This window comes from Natator depressus, chromosome 1 (assembly GCF_965152275.1).
Source record: "Natator depressus isolate rNatDep1 chromosome 1, rNatDep2.hap1, whole genome shotgun sequence".
NCBI lineage: Eukaryota > Metazoa > Chordata > Testudines > Cheloniidae > Natator > Natator depressus.
Window position 1 is genome coordinate 285496144 of NC_134234.1, and position 12840 is coordinate 285508983.

A 12840-nucleotide genomic window follows, 5' to 3' on the forward strand; every position below is an offset into this window, starting at 1 on the left:
TCTAAAAAGTCTATAAATCAGATATCGTCTACCTGTGTAGGGAACTACAGACCCTGATCAAATCACTTCTTAACCCTTCTCTTTGTAGACTAGTTTGAGCTTCTTTACTCTCTCATTGTAAGACATGATCTCCAGTCCACAAATAATTTTTGTTGCTCTTCTTTGAACTCAATCCATTTTTTTTTAAAATGGACACATTATTCCAGCAGTGGTTCCATCAGTACCAAATACAAAGGCAATATCATCTCCATACTCCTGCTCATTATCACCCTGTTTATATTTCCAAATAGGAATGCCAAGTTAGCCCTTGTTAGTGTGCATACCTGGGCTTTCATATACTTTTCATATACTTTTCATATACTTTGTCATGCAAGTAATCCTTCCAACGTTTTCAATATTAATTGGGAGATTTCTATAACTGAGTTATAAGTTACATTTTGAAACTTCATGGTGTTGGTAGGAAGAATATGCATAGCTTTTCCTTTAAATAAAATGAACAATGTTGGAACACATATATAATGATTACAGATGAAAATACTATGCATGAATTCAATCCACTAACTGATTTCTGTCCCCAAAGTATAGCAATCCACACTGTTCTTAAATATTAAAAGTCTGCCTTTGGATCTGTCTCTCTCCCTTATTAAAGTGAGCTTAGTGCTGTGAAAGGTGCCAAATGGACAATCCCTGGAGACTAAAGTTCTCTGTTTTACCCACAAGCGAGTACAATATCAACAGTGACAATACAATCATACATAGGTAGCTCTGTTGGTGAGATTAGCAAGAAAGGTGAAAAACTAATGGCAGTTATGATGGTTTCACTAATGCCAACTAAGTACTGTAGTTAGACAATCAACTCATTTCATAGGTCACCCTAGCATTTGTAGCTCTAATTTAACAGAAGTGTAAAAAGATATGCACAAATCCCTGTTGACCTACACATTCAAGAAGGTTCAAGAACTCAAATAATACTAGCGAAACTGAAATTAATCCAAACTAAAAAATATTCCCTCCAAACAATTTCAAGAGGTGGCACAATAATTTCTGTTGTAACCCGCACCTTCCTCAACGAGTTTAAATCCAACCTTGCCCCTGCCTACTTGATAACTGTGGAAGACATGCATATTTAGCGATCCATGTTTTGGGAGATTTGGAGTGGATCCTTAGTTATGGATAAAGGCTGCTTTTCGCTTCTTAACTGCATACATGAATCCACAGTGCAGAACTTGTGATATACTGGCTTATATAAATGCATATTAATACCCTCTATCCGATAGAACCAGGTATGCAGATTTCTCAGTTGGAGACTACTGTGCACTACAGTGGTTAGAGACCTTAAGACAGCATATATGTCCAACCATCACCAAGAGCTACAGCATATTCTCTATTAGCTCAGTAAGTAAAATGCCTGAAAATTTTGGGAGCAAAGGATCATGAATTCTATTGCCTACAGCCCAGGTTTGCAGTTAACAGGCAACCATGGTGTCTATGTATGCACACAGCCATGGGTCATTAGAATCTAACAGTAATACCATCAGGCCCTTATAGTGCAAAGATTTCATAGTGATCTGTGTAGTCTCATAAACTGGGATAACAGTAATCTGTGGAGAATTTTGGTAAATCTGTGCTATTTCTAGTTTTTATTTTCTACCCTACTTGGTCCTACTTTTAGATTTGAATAGCAAATACGAAGTAGGATCATTGTAAAACTATTTATTAGTTTATTAAACTGACCTGCTGCTGGACCTAGTTTTATAGAAACCCACAAACTCCCACAAGCCACACCACTGGAAACCAATATCCTTTAGCCTATAGCAATGTAAACTCCACTCTCATCCTAATTGTTAATGACAGTAGCAGGGAACTCAGTTATCTCAATAGAATATTTAATAGAATACTTCCTTGTTTGCATATTCCAAACTTAGTTCTAGGAAAACCCATTCAGATAACAGAAATTATCACGTTACATGTATATCCAATATGATAAGCACATTAAAGGGAAATTTCAGCCTGTCAAGATGAGGATTTAACAGGCAAAAGTAACTTTTTATCTAGGTACTTTTATGGCCTTTGTATTTGGTCACCTTGGGTGAAATTCTAGCCCCACTAGTGTCAATGGCAGTTTAGTCACTAACTTCAGCAGAGCCAGGATTTCACCCTTTGTGTTTACATAGTGAAGGCTATCTTCACAACAGAGGGCTAGACGCCTGTTATGTTTTTAATAGTTTTAGGTTCTGGGGAAAATATCAAAACATGAGCGAAATCCCTGGGAAAGAGCCAATGGGTCAGATTCTGCTCTCATTTACAGCAGGATAATTCCAGTGTAACACTAATTTAAATGGATTTACATCTGGATAACTGACAGTTACTGGCAGATTTTCCACAAAGAATTCTTCAAGTTTGAAAAGAATTGTTGGCAAGTAAATAGGAAAAGTCTCATTTCTTGTCAACTGTTAATTACTGATCAACAATATCCAACAGTTTATCAAGGATGTAATCAAAACTCAACGCACAGTAGGTGAATGTGAATATATTTTACACTCTGTTGCCTTGATATAAAACATTTTTGATTATTTTAAATATGTCAATTGTAATATCAACTACACTTCTCTTAAACTTCTAGGGCAGTAGAGGTTACAAATAATTAGTCATTCAAAAGGGGCTTATATCTCTGACTGAAGTATAGAAGTCAGATTCTCCACTGTGTTACACTGGGTTTACGACCGTGTAACTCAGCTGAAATCAGTTTTTTTAAGTCATTTCTATATGTTTATATTGAATTGAAATATGGGAGCCCACTAATAGCCACAACCATCAGAAGCTGTGATTTAGGGCCAAACTGTGCTGCTTGGTCTTGCTCAGATTCACTGTCTGGAGGAGGGCACAAAAAGTCTTCTCTTCATTGCACATCCCGATAGCAGTGTCTACATCATCATTTTCCCTGTTCCTTGCTCTCTTTCTGCCCCACCTTTTCATTTTTTAGCATTCCCCCCATTCCATTCACTTTTCTGAAACTAAGGGCTTGTCTATATGGCATGGGTGGCGGGTGAACGCGCCCTTGAGGGGGGCTAGCCCCCGGCCCTCCCCTTCTGCCTCCATCCCCCACTGGAGCCCAGAGCACCTCCTCTTGCAGCTGCCGCCTCCCCCTACACACCCCCAGCTTCAGCGCATCAGGCAGGCAGTGTGGTGGGTGGTGCGGCTGGACCAGTTCCAGGAGGGTGGAGCGTCCAGAACGCCCCCAACCCCGGAGCACCAGGCAGGCGGTGCAGTCCCAGTGCCCCCAGCGCTAGACGGACGCACGGTGTGGTGTGGCCCCAGCCCTGATGTCTTGTGTGCACTCGCCCCAGCCTGCCTGCCCCCAGCCTCTCAGCCACAGAAGCGCGGGAAGGTACTGGAAGCAGGCAGGAGTCTGGGGGTGGAGCATGGGCAGGGCCACAACAGGCTGTTTGGGGAGGCACAGCCTTCCCCTGCCTATGCTACCTGCTGCCCATGCTATACAGAGACTTGTGTGTGGCAAGCCGGGGTGAGAATATACAGTGCACCAGCCTGCAGCACACCAAGTGGCTGTTTGAAACATCAGTGCATCATAGCGCCTGACGGAACTTTGATTGGGTGGCAGCAGGCTCTGCTGGCTGCTTAGTACGTGGCATGCTGATGCAATGTAAATTCATACCCCAGCCTGCCGTGCACTACGTTTCTGTATAGACAAGCCCCTAAATTTTAAAACTTTAATGTGACTTTTTAAGACCTCTTGAAAGGTGACAAACTGACAGCTGCGGGAAGTGCAGCTCCCTGTTTATCCACAGAACAGATAAGGTATGTGGTTCTCAACCAGGAATCTGGGGCCCCCTGGGAGGAGGTTTGAGGGGGGTCCGTCAAAATAAACCAGAGAGCAGGGCCAGCATTAGACTCGCTAGGGCCCAGGACAGAAAGATGAAGCCCAAGCCCTGCCACCCAGGGTTGAACCTGAAGCCCAAGCAAGTTAGCTTTGCGGGGCCCAGTGTGGTGTGGGGCCCTGGGCAATTGCTCTGCTTGCTATCCCCTAGCACCGGCCGTGGCTTTTAATCTACTAGATATGCAGAAAACCAGTTGTTGTGGCACAGGTGGGCCGTGGAATTTTTATAGCATGTTGGGGGGGCCTCGGAAAGAAAAAGGTTGAAAACCCCTTTAACGGACTTTGCCTATGATGCCCAATCAATATGCCTCAACCTGAATCTAGAGGGACTACTTTTAAGGGAGAGAAGGTGGTTCAGTCTCTTTGCCTTTTCTGATAACATTTCCAACTAAGGTCCCACTTAGTGCCCATTGAGGTGCTGATTTTTGTAATGTTGTGAATCTGGTCCCAGAGTGCAACTTGACAGGAATCCAGTTTCTTCCCAAATTCTTTCAATAACCTAAGCCAAGGAATCTGACACACAGCATCATACGTGTGTGATCATGCATGTCTTTCCAAGTAACACTTTCCCAGTTGCAGCCAATGACAGTTTCTCCTCCCTTTTATCGGCATGCTCTGCTGCAGCCACTGCCTTTTGCTTCATGTTTTCAGCAGCAACTTCAAAAAAAAAGGAAAGGAGGAGAGACTCATATCTCACTGAATGAGATGGCGTGAGAAGGTGAATGAAGAGAAACATGTTCTTTCGGGGTGGGCTGGGACTTACAGGGGATGTGGATGATATCATCTGTACTGTGCCTCTTTCACAGCCATGTTTTGTACAGGGTTTATGCCTTTGGATGTTCTGATGGTTTGGAATTGGCACCTGACAACTACATTGGATAAGCTGCAGTGGAGGTCATTTGAATAACCATCGTGGCTGACCTTAGCGTATATATCTGAGAGTCATCCATGCTGAACAGCGACAATCCAATTTCTGATAATGTTTCAGTGCGAGTCCAGTGCTTCATTGTAAGTGATCACTTGGTTTGGTCCTTCTCAGCAAGCCAGTCTCATTTATGGCCTTCCACTACTCTGCCATAGGCTGGGAGGATTTCCCTCTAAAAGAGTTGCCTACATTGAAATGAGGGCAATCAATGGTGCTACACCCATTTATAGCAGCTGAAGATCTGGCCAATATGTTTATCTTGAATGCCTTGAACGTCTGAGCAAATGTGCTGGTAGACAATTGGTTGGCTAGAGATGTTTTTGTATGCCTGGGATAAATGGATGTTTTTAAGGTGCTATATTTGATCATTACTGTTGCATCCAGGATAGGGTTGCCAACTTTCTAATTGCACAAAACTGAACACCCTTGCCCCGCTCCCTGCCCTGCCCCTTCTCTGAGGCCCCACGCCTGCTCACTCCAACCCCCCTCCCTCTGTTCCTCGCTCTCCCCCACCCTCACTCACTTGCTCATTTTCATCGGGCTGCAGCAGGGAGTTGAGGTGCGGGAGGGGGTGAGGGCTCTGGTTGGGGGTGTGGGCTCTGGGGTGGGGCTGAGGGGTTTAGGGTGCAGGAGTGGGCTCCGGGCTGGAACCAAGGGGTTCGGAGTGCAGGAGGGGGATCAGGGCTAGGGCAGGGGGTTGGGGTGCGGGGTGCAGGCTCCGGGAGGGAGTTTGGGTGCAGGAGGGGGCTCATGGCTAGGGCAGGGGGCTGGGGTGCATGAGGAGTTTCGGGGTGTGGGCTTTGGGAAGCATTTACCTCAGGTGGCTCCCAGGAAGCTGCGACATGTCCCTCTGGCTCCTAGGCGGAGCCCTGGCACAGCAGCTCTGTGTACTGCCCCCACCCGTAGGTGCCATTCCCACAGCTCCCATTGGCTGTGGTTCCCAGCCAATGGGAGCTGTGGAGCCGGTGCTCGGGGCTTGGGCGATGCGCAGAGCCCCTGTGGCCACCCCTATGCCTAGGAGCTGGAGGAATATGTTGCCACTTCCTGGGAGCCGCACAGAGCAAGGCAGGGAGCCTGCCAGCCCTGCCAACCGGACTTTTAATGGCCCAGTCAGCAGTACTTACCGGAGCTGCCAGGGTCCTTTCTGACCCAGCGTTTCCATCGAAAACTGGAAACCTGGCAACCATAATCCAGGAAGTTGATGCTGCTGTTGGAAAGTTTCTGAGAGAATTCTAGTGGAGTTTGCTGAAATCCTAGCAAAGTTTTATAAGGGAGTCACTATCCTTCAACCAAAATATAAATATATTCTTCATGTACCAGAAATATACTAGTGACTTAGTTAGAGATGACGGGGGAAGGGGACTTGGCCTGGGGTAATGTGCCCCGCCAGTTTTGGTGCTTGGCTTGTACTGAGCATGCTCACATGGACTGAGCATGCTCATTTACACTGCTGAAGCTGGCTACCCTCACTCTGCCCTCCCACTATCTGCTGGCATGGGTTGTCTCTGGGCTTAGTGCTGCATTATTGTAAGTAATCCATTTCCAGACTTGTAGGGAAGATGTTGATGTGGAACCATTTTGATGTATGGTACATTACATTTTGCACTTGGCTCATGTTGTTATATTTGAAAAGGAATCACAGGTATGTGTTCCCCAGGGTTCAAAACAAATGATTTGTGCAATCCTTGCAAAGCAGCATGAAAGCCAAATTGAATTTTTGCTATGTTTTTACCATCCAGACAACAAATGCAACATCTCCGTATACAGTATGCTGTAAGCCACAGTATGTACTAATAGATTTAAAAGATGTTAGCAAAGCTAAATTCCTCTTTATTCAGCTGAAATCAGCTGTTAAAAAACTGATTTGCAGATCGATACTCGGCCTCTGTAATAACCTACCCTTAACATCCTGGTAACCATAGCGAAAGGAATGGAGTGTGTTTGTGTGTGAGAGAGAAAAAGCTCTCACTTCCTCTTCCTGCCAAGATGGCAGCAGCCTGAGATGGTGGGGACTGAAAGAGGCTTTATTCCTTCAGTACGTTCTCTGGATGTGAAGGTGGAAGAATCCATCTATTTGGAGATTGACTCAGAAGTTACTGTGCACAGACTGGTGGATCCTGTGGTGCTATTAGCTGATGTTATGATTAATAATTCATAGATTCCAAGGCTGGAAGAGACTATTGTGATCATCCAGTCTGAACTCTTGTATAACTCAGGCCATAGACCTTCCCCAAAATAATTCCTAGAGCATACCCAATGAGCCTTGTTTCTGTGGTGCCTCCACAGAAAAAGGCTGTGGAGCCTTGTTTCTGTGGTACCTGTGGGGAAGCTGACTTGGGAATTGCTCTGGGCTAGGGGGAAGGATTTGGGGTTATGGGACGGCATTAGGAGTATGTATTCAAAAGGGAAAATAGTTTGCTTTGCAGCTCCTTGCTTTGGGGAGCAATTGCCAGAGGGAGATCTGGGAAAGGAATGGGTGGAACTATGTCCCTTTACTCTGGGAAATGGTTTGTAAGGCATGTCCTCCATTTCAAACACTACACAGAGTCTTGAGGAGAGGAAGGAATACAGTGGAGCTTGGCCACAGTTGGGCTGTATCAGTAATATAGGGGTAAAGGACAATTTAGTAGCCACACCTCTAGCCTTCCCATCCCCTGTAAGTGGAGAAGGGGGTAGTACTGGGATCTCCTCTGTTTCAGGGGCTCCATTCTCTTTAAGGAACTCCATCCAGGGGATTATACAGCATCTGAGTTGACCAGAGGGAAAAGTGGCCCATAAAAGGCATTTTTAAAGAATCTGAAGTGGGGACTTTTGTTTTTTTTGCCCCTGAGGTTCCCAGCAACACAAAGGGGGAAGCCCCCGTGCTTAGGAGGGAGCACAAAGGCCTGTCGTGAGTGAGCAACTGAGGAACAGTGACAATAAGGAAGGACCTGAGGTGTCTGTTTCAAGTGTGGGGGTCCCTGAGGGGCTGAGTAGGAAGAAATCCCATGCAGCAGTCACAGCCAGTTGAGATCAGGTTTCTGGGCAGGCCCCCTCGCAATGGAAGCATTGCCCTGGGGTGTCTCAGCAGAGATATGTGATTGGTCTGCACTACACAGGGGACATGGACAAAAGTCTCACTAGGGATTTTGTTGTTGGGGCTCTGTTAAGATTCTTTAGGATTCTCTCCTGCATGCCTGCAAGCCGTGATATACCTGCCAGGCAGCAGAGAATGCCATGTCAGCTTTTACTCTTATGGCGAAGAGGATTTTTTCCTGGGAACGGTTTGGAATTAGGAACTGGACTGGAGATTGGGGTGATATAGTGGCCAATCTTTATTCCAACCTGCTATGAAGCCTGTGACTACTTTATTCTGCAGTGAAAATACACATGAAGCAAAAGTGCTGCATTGAGTTCCACGTAACACTAAAGTGGTGCAGCCTCCAATTAAAGTTTCTGATGGATTTAGGGTTTGGAATGGTGAATTTAAAGGCACCACTAAACTCTTCCAGATAAATATTACAGTGCAACATCTCCCCAATATATTTCACTTAGATTTGAAGTGGGGTTATTGTAGAGATCCTGGGAAGCCACGCACTTTTTTTTACCTGTGGCTCTACAGAGCATTTTAGTGTGTCTGGGGAGTGAGAAACTGCATGTGCTGTGGTTAGGGTGACCAGATAGCGAGGTTGAAAATCAGGATTTGGGGGAGGGGGTTTAATATTTGCCTATATAAGACAAAGCCCCTAATATCGTGACAGTCCTGATAATATCAGAACATCTAGTCACCTGAGCTGTTGTTCTAATGCACACAACTGTGAGGACTACAGGGACTTCAGTAGATGCAACATGCATGGGAGAAGTGGACATGTTTATAGTCAGTGCCCCAAGACATGGCCCAATAGGGAAAGAAATCACTCCCAGCCTTGGAAGGAACCTTCCTTCTTCCCTGAGCCAGAGGTTCAGAGGATTTTGAGCAGCCCTGCAAGAGTTGTGGCAGGGCCTCTCTACTTCTGGGGGAAGGATTGGGGACTTTGTTTGTTACTGATTCAGAAATGGAAAGGGCCAGGGTGACGGAGTGGGAACTACTGAGAGCCAGGATGATGCAGATGGGTATTTGAGACCTAGTAATGTGGGGGGAGACTATCAGAAGTGGGCAGGGGGGAAAGAAGAAACTGGGGAAGGAACATCTTCAGGCACAATCGGTTATGCAGGAATCTCAATCACCAGGGATGGATAGGCAGGCTACGGTACGGGTATGGCAGACTTGCTAGCTGGAAAGCACGTTTTGATATGTTCAGCTTCAGGAAAAGAAGAGTTTTGTGCAATCAGACAGGGAAGGAGAGGACCCACAGAGAATGCTAAGTAGCTGAAGGTGGCCTGCAGCTCTCCAAACTACACAGAATTTTCACAGTTCTAACGGGTAACAGGTTTTCTATATGGGTGCTGTTGCAGATGATGGAGAGCAGGCATTACAAGCACCTTTATTTGGGGAAGCAGAACTGAGTGTTATTGGGCTTGAGCTATTTCAGAAAGAACTATCAGAGTTGGGATCAGGATCTGGGGACTCAGGAGGCCCCCAAGTTGACAACAATGGACTAGTCAATAAGAAAAAAGTGGTCAAAGAAAAGGAAAGGGTGAGAGAGAGAGGAGTAAAACAGAGGGATTATCAGCAGTGACATGGTGGACAACTAGATGAGGATCACAAGTACCTGTAACAACTTGGAGCTGAGCCTTTGTTTAGATGGTACTGAAAGTTGCAACGTGAAACGTATGTTTCATTCTGAGTGTGTGCCAGAGGCAGATGACCTTTAGTGTTTGGAGAGGCAATATTTGGATCTGGTGGGGATCCAGGTGTGACATGGAAGCTCAGAGGGATTGGAAGAGGGGCCTATCTTTTTGGTCCACAGGATTGGATAATTACAAAGGAGTATAGGTACTGTTTTATACTTATGCAGTGTAGGTACAGAACGTGGTAGAACTGCAGCTGGTAAGGGGATTCTTATTTGAGTACTGTTATTTGCATGTGAGGTATCGTTGTGTCAGCAACTGAGGAAAGATCCTTTTATAGAGGTTGCTCCTCTTGACAATTGTTTTGTACAGAGGATTTTAATTGTTTAGCTGCAGTAACTGACAGAGTGAAAAGAAAAGGAGTACTTGTGGTACCTTAGAGACTAACAAATTTATTAGAGCATAAGCTTTCGTGAGCTACAGCTCACTTCATGGGATGCATACAGTGGAAAATATAGTGGGGAGATTTTATATACATAGAGAACATGAAACAATGGGTGTTACCATACACACTGTAAGGAGAGTGATCAGGTAAGGTGAGCTATTATCAGCAGGAGAGCGGGGGGTGGGGGGGGGGGATCCTTTTGTAGTGATAATCAAGGTGAGCCATTTCCAGCAGTTGACAAGAACAGTAGGAGGGGAAATAAAAAAGGGGAAATAGTTTTACTTTGTGTAATGACCCATCCACTCCCGGTCTTTATTCAAGCTTAAGTTAATTGTATCCAGTTTGCAAATTAATTCCAATTCAGCAGTCTCTCGTTGGAGTCTCTTTTTGAAGTATTTTTACGTAGAGACTGTCCAGTTTGGCCAATGTACATGGCAGAGGGGCACTGTTGGCACATGATGGCATATATCACATTGGTAGATGCGCAGGTGTGCACACACCACACAACAAAAACACTAACCCAGGAACCTATCCTTGCAACAAAGCCCGTTGCCAACTGTGTCCACATATCTATTCAGGGGACAACATCATAGGGCCTAATCACATCAGCCACACTATCAGAGGCTCGTTCACCTGCGCATCTACCAATGTGATATATGCCATCATGTGCCAGCAGTGCCCCTCTGCCATGTACATTGGCCAAACTGGACAGTCTCTACGTAAAAATACTTCAAAAAGAGACTCCAACGAGAGACTGCTGAATTGGAATTAATTTGCAAACTGGATACAATTAACTTAGGCTTGAATAAAGACCGGGAGTGGATGGGTCATTACACAAAGTAAAACTATTTCCCCTTGTTTATTTCCCCTCCTACTGTTCTTGTCAACTGCTGGAAATGGCCCACCTTGATTATCACTACAAAAGGTTCCTCCCCCCCCACCCCCGCTCTCCTGCTGATAATAGCTCACCTTACCTGATCACTCTCCTTACAGTGTGTATGGTAACACCCATTGTTTCATGTTCTCTGTGTATATAAAATCTCCCCACTATATTTTCCACTGTATGCATCCCATGAAGTGAGCTGTAGCTCATGAAAGCTTATGCTCTAATAAATTTGTTAGTCTCTAAGGTGCCACAAGTACTCCTTTTCTTTTTACGGATACAGACTAACACTGCTGCTACTCTGAAACCTGAGAGAGTGAAGCAACCTACAGCATTACAAGCTGATGAAACTTACTTAGAAGTTGTGTTTGATACTCCTGGGTTAACGGATGTTTTTGGGCATCCTCGTTTAAGAAAGGAGGGAGCATTTACATTTTTTTTGAGGGGAATTGTGTAGTCGATTGGACAGGGTGTATGTGAAAACTACCACAGTGATCAGATGCTGTGCAATGCAATCTGTAGTTTTCAGACCACTGCTTGGTCCATACCTTGCAGAGTATGGAACAGTGATGTTTGGCTGCAGTTATAGGAAACTAAATACCTTACTCAATAATGCTGTTGCAATCAGAAAGATTGAATACATCTTTATGGTATGAGAAACAGTTTGGGAGTTTTATGCATCCCAAATGGAACAGTGGGAATTGACCTAGCAGAGCCTAGTGATTTCTCTATATTCCTTTTTCATGCTGCCTGTATACAACTGATTACAAGCATTATTTAGCATTGCAGAGCTATTTGAGAGATCTTGATAGTTGACTGCAGGCTGGAGAATGCATAGAAACAAAGGTCTTTAGAGGAATTAAGAAGGAAATGTTACAACGGTACAGGAGAAAGCTGGAATCAGCTACATTTGCAAAGGACTTTAGGACAAAAGGTGGGGCAACCTCCTCTGATATATCTGCAGGATGTAAGGAAAAGAGACCTCAGAGGAGTATGATGGGGTTAGAGTATCCTAAGCAAAGGGCAGGTCCACAGGGACACCATTGGCATGTTGAGGATAGTTCAGGAATATAACAGTGAGCTCTTTCAGGGACAAATCACTCCTCCTTTCCAGCAGCAGCAGTAACAGGAGCAGTTTTTGAATAGTATTGCAAGTTTTCCAGCACTGGTAGATGAGGAACAGGACTTGCTTGTGAGGCCAGCAGAGGAGTATCTTGCCACTGAAGAAGGGAACTTCCCTGGGGATGCACAGTTTGACAGCGGAATTTTATCAGAGATTTATGGATCCCTTCTCTGTGGTGCTCTCATGTGCTTTCAATGATGCCTTGATTAGAGGCACATTGGAATCTTCCTTTTATTAAGGCCTTTTGGGGTTTTTTTTGGCAGACAAAGAGGATTAGGCGTTGGGCGCCTATTGCTCTTTTGAACATAGATTACGAAATGTTGGCTTCCATTCTAGCCGAGAGATTGGGGAAAATAGCTGGAAAATTATTGCATCCCTGCCAGTCTAACTCAGTTAAATGTCGCACAGTGGCAAGCACTTTTGTGTAATTTGTAGAAAGTATTTGAAATTGGGCGACAAGAATAGTGGGAGGGGGCTTTTGGCTTTGGATCAAGCCAAACCTTTGGATAGAGTGGACCTGCCTTCCTCATGCGATGAGCCCTGGTGAGGTTATAGATATTTTGGTGCTCACTTTTGTCAGTGATTCAGTAGCCGAGTTGAACTGGGAGAACAATTTGCCTCCTGCCAGGTTAAGGTGATGAGGTGGAAAAGGTGGACCCTGATGCTGGCAGAAGGGGTGATGTTAATTAAAACATTTATGTTACCTCTTTGCATTTATGTGGCATATGTGTTTCCTCCCCTAGAAAATTGTTGGTCAAACTGACCTGGTTATTTTTTCAGATGCTCTGGGAGAATAAATGTAACCTAATGAAGAGACATATAGTTTATTTGCCAGTTAAAGAAGGGGGCTTTGGGAGTG

General features: G+C 44.9%; 1 protein-coding gene across 1 annotated transcript in view; it reads right to left on the minus strand.

Annotated features, from left to right (window-relative positions):
- The window catches only part of HMGA2 (high mobility group AT-hook 2), a 166542-nt gene that overhangs the window by 31783 nt on the left and 121919 nt on the right, over nucleotides 1–12840 (minus strand). The gene's annotated exons all lie outside the window — the stretch shown is intronic.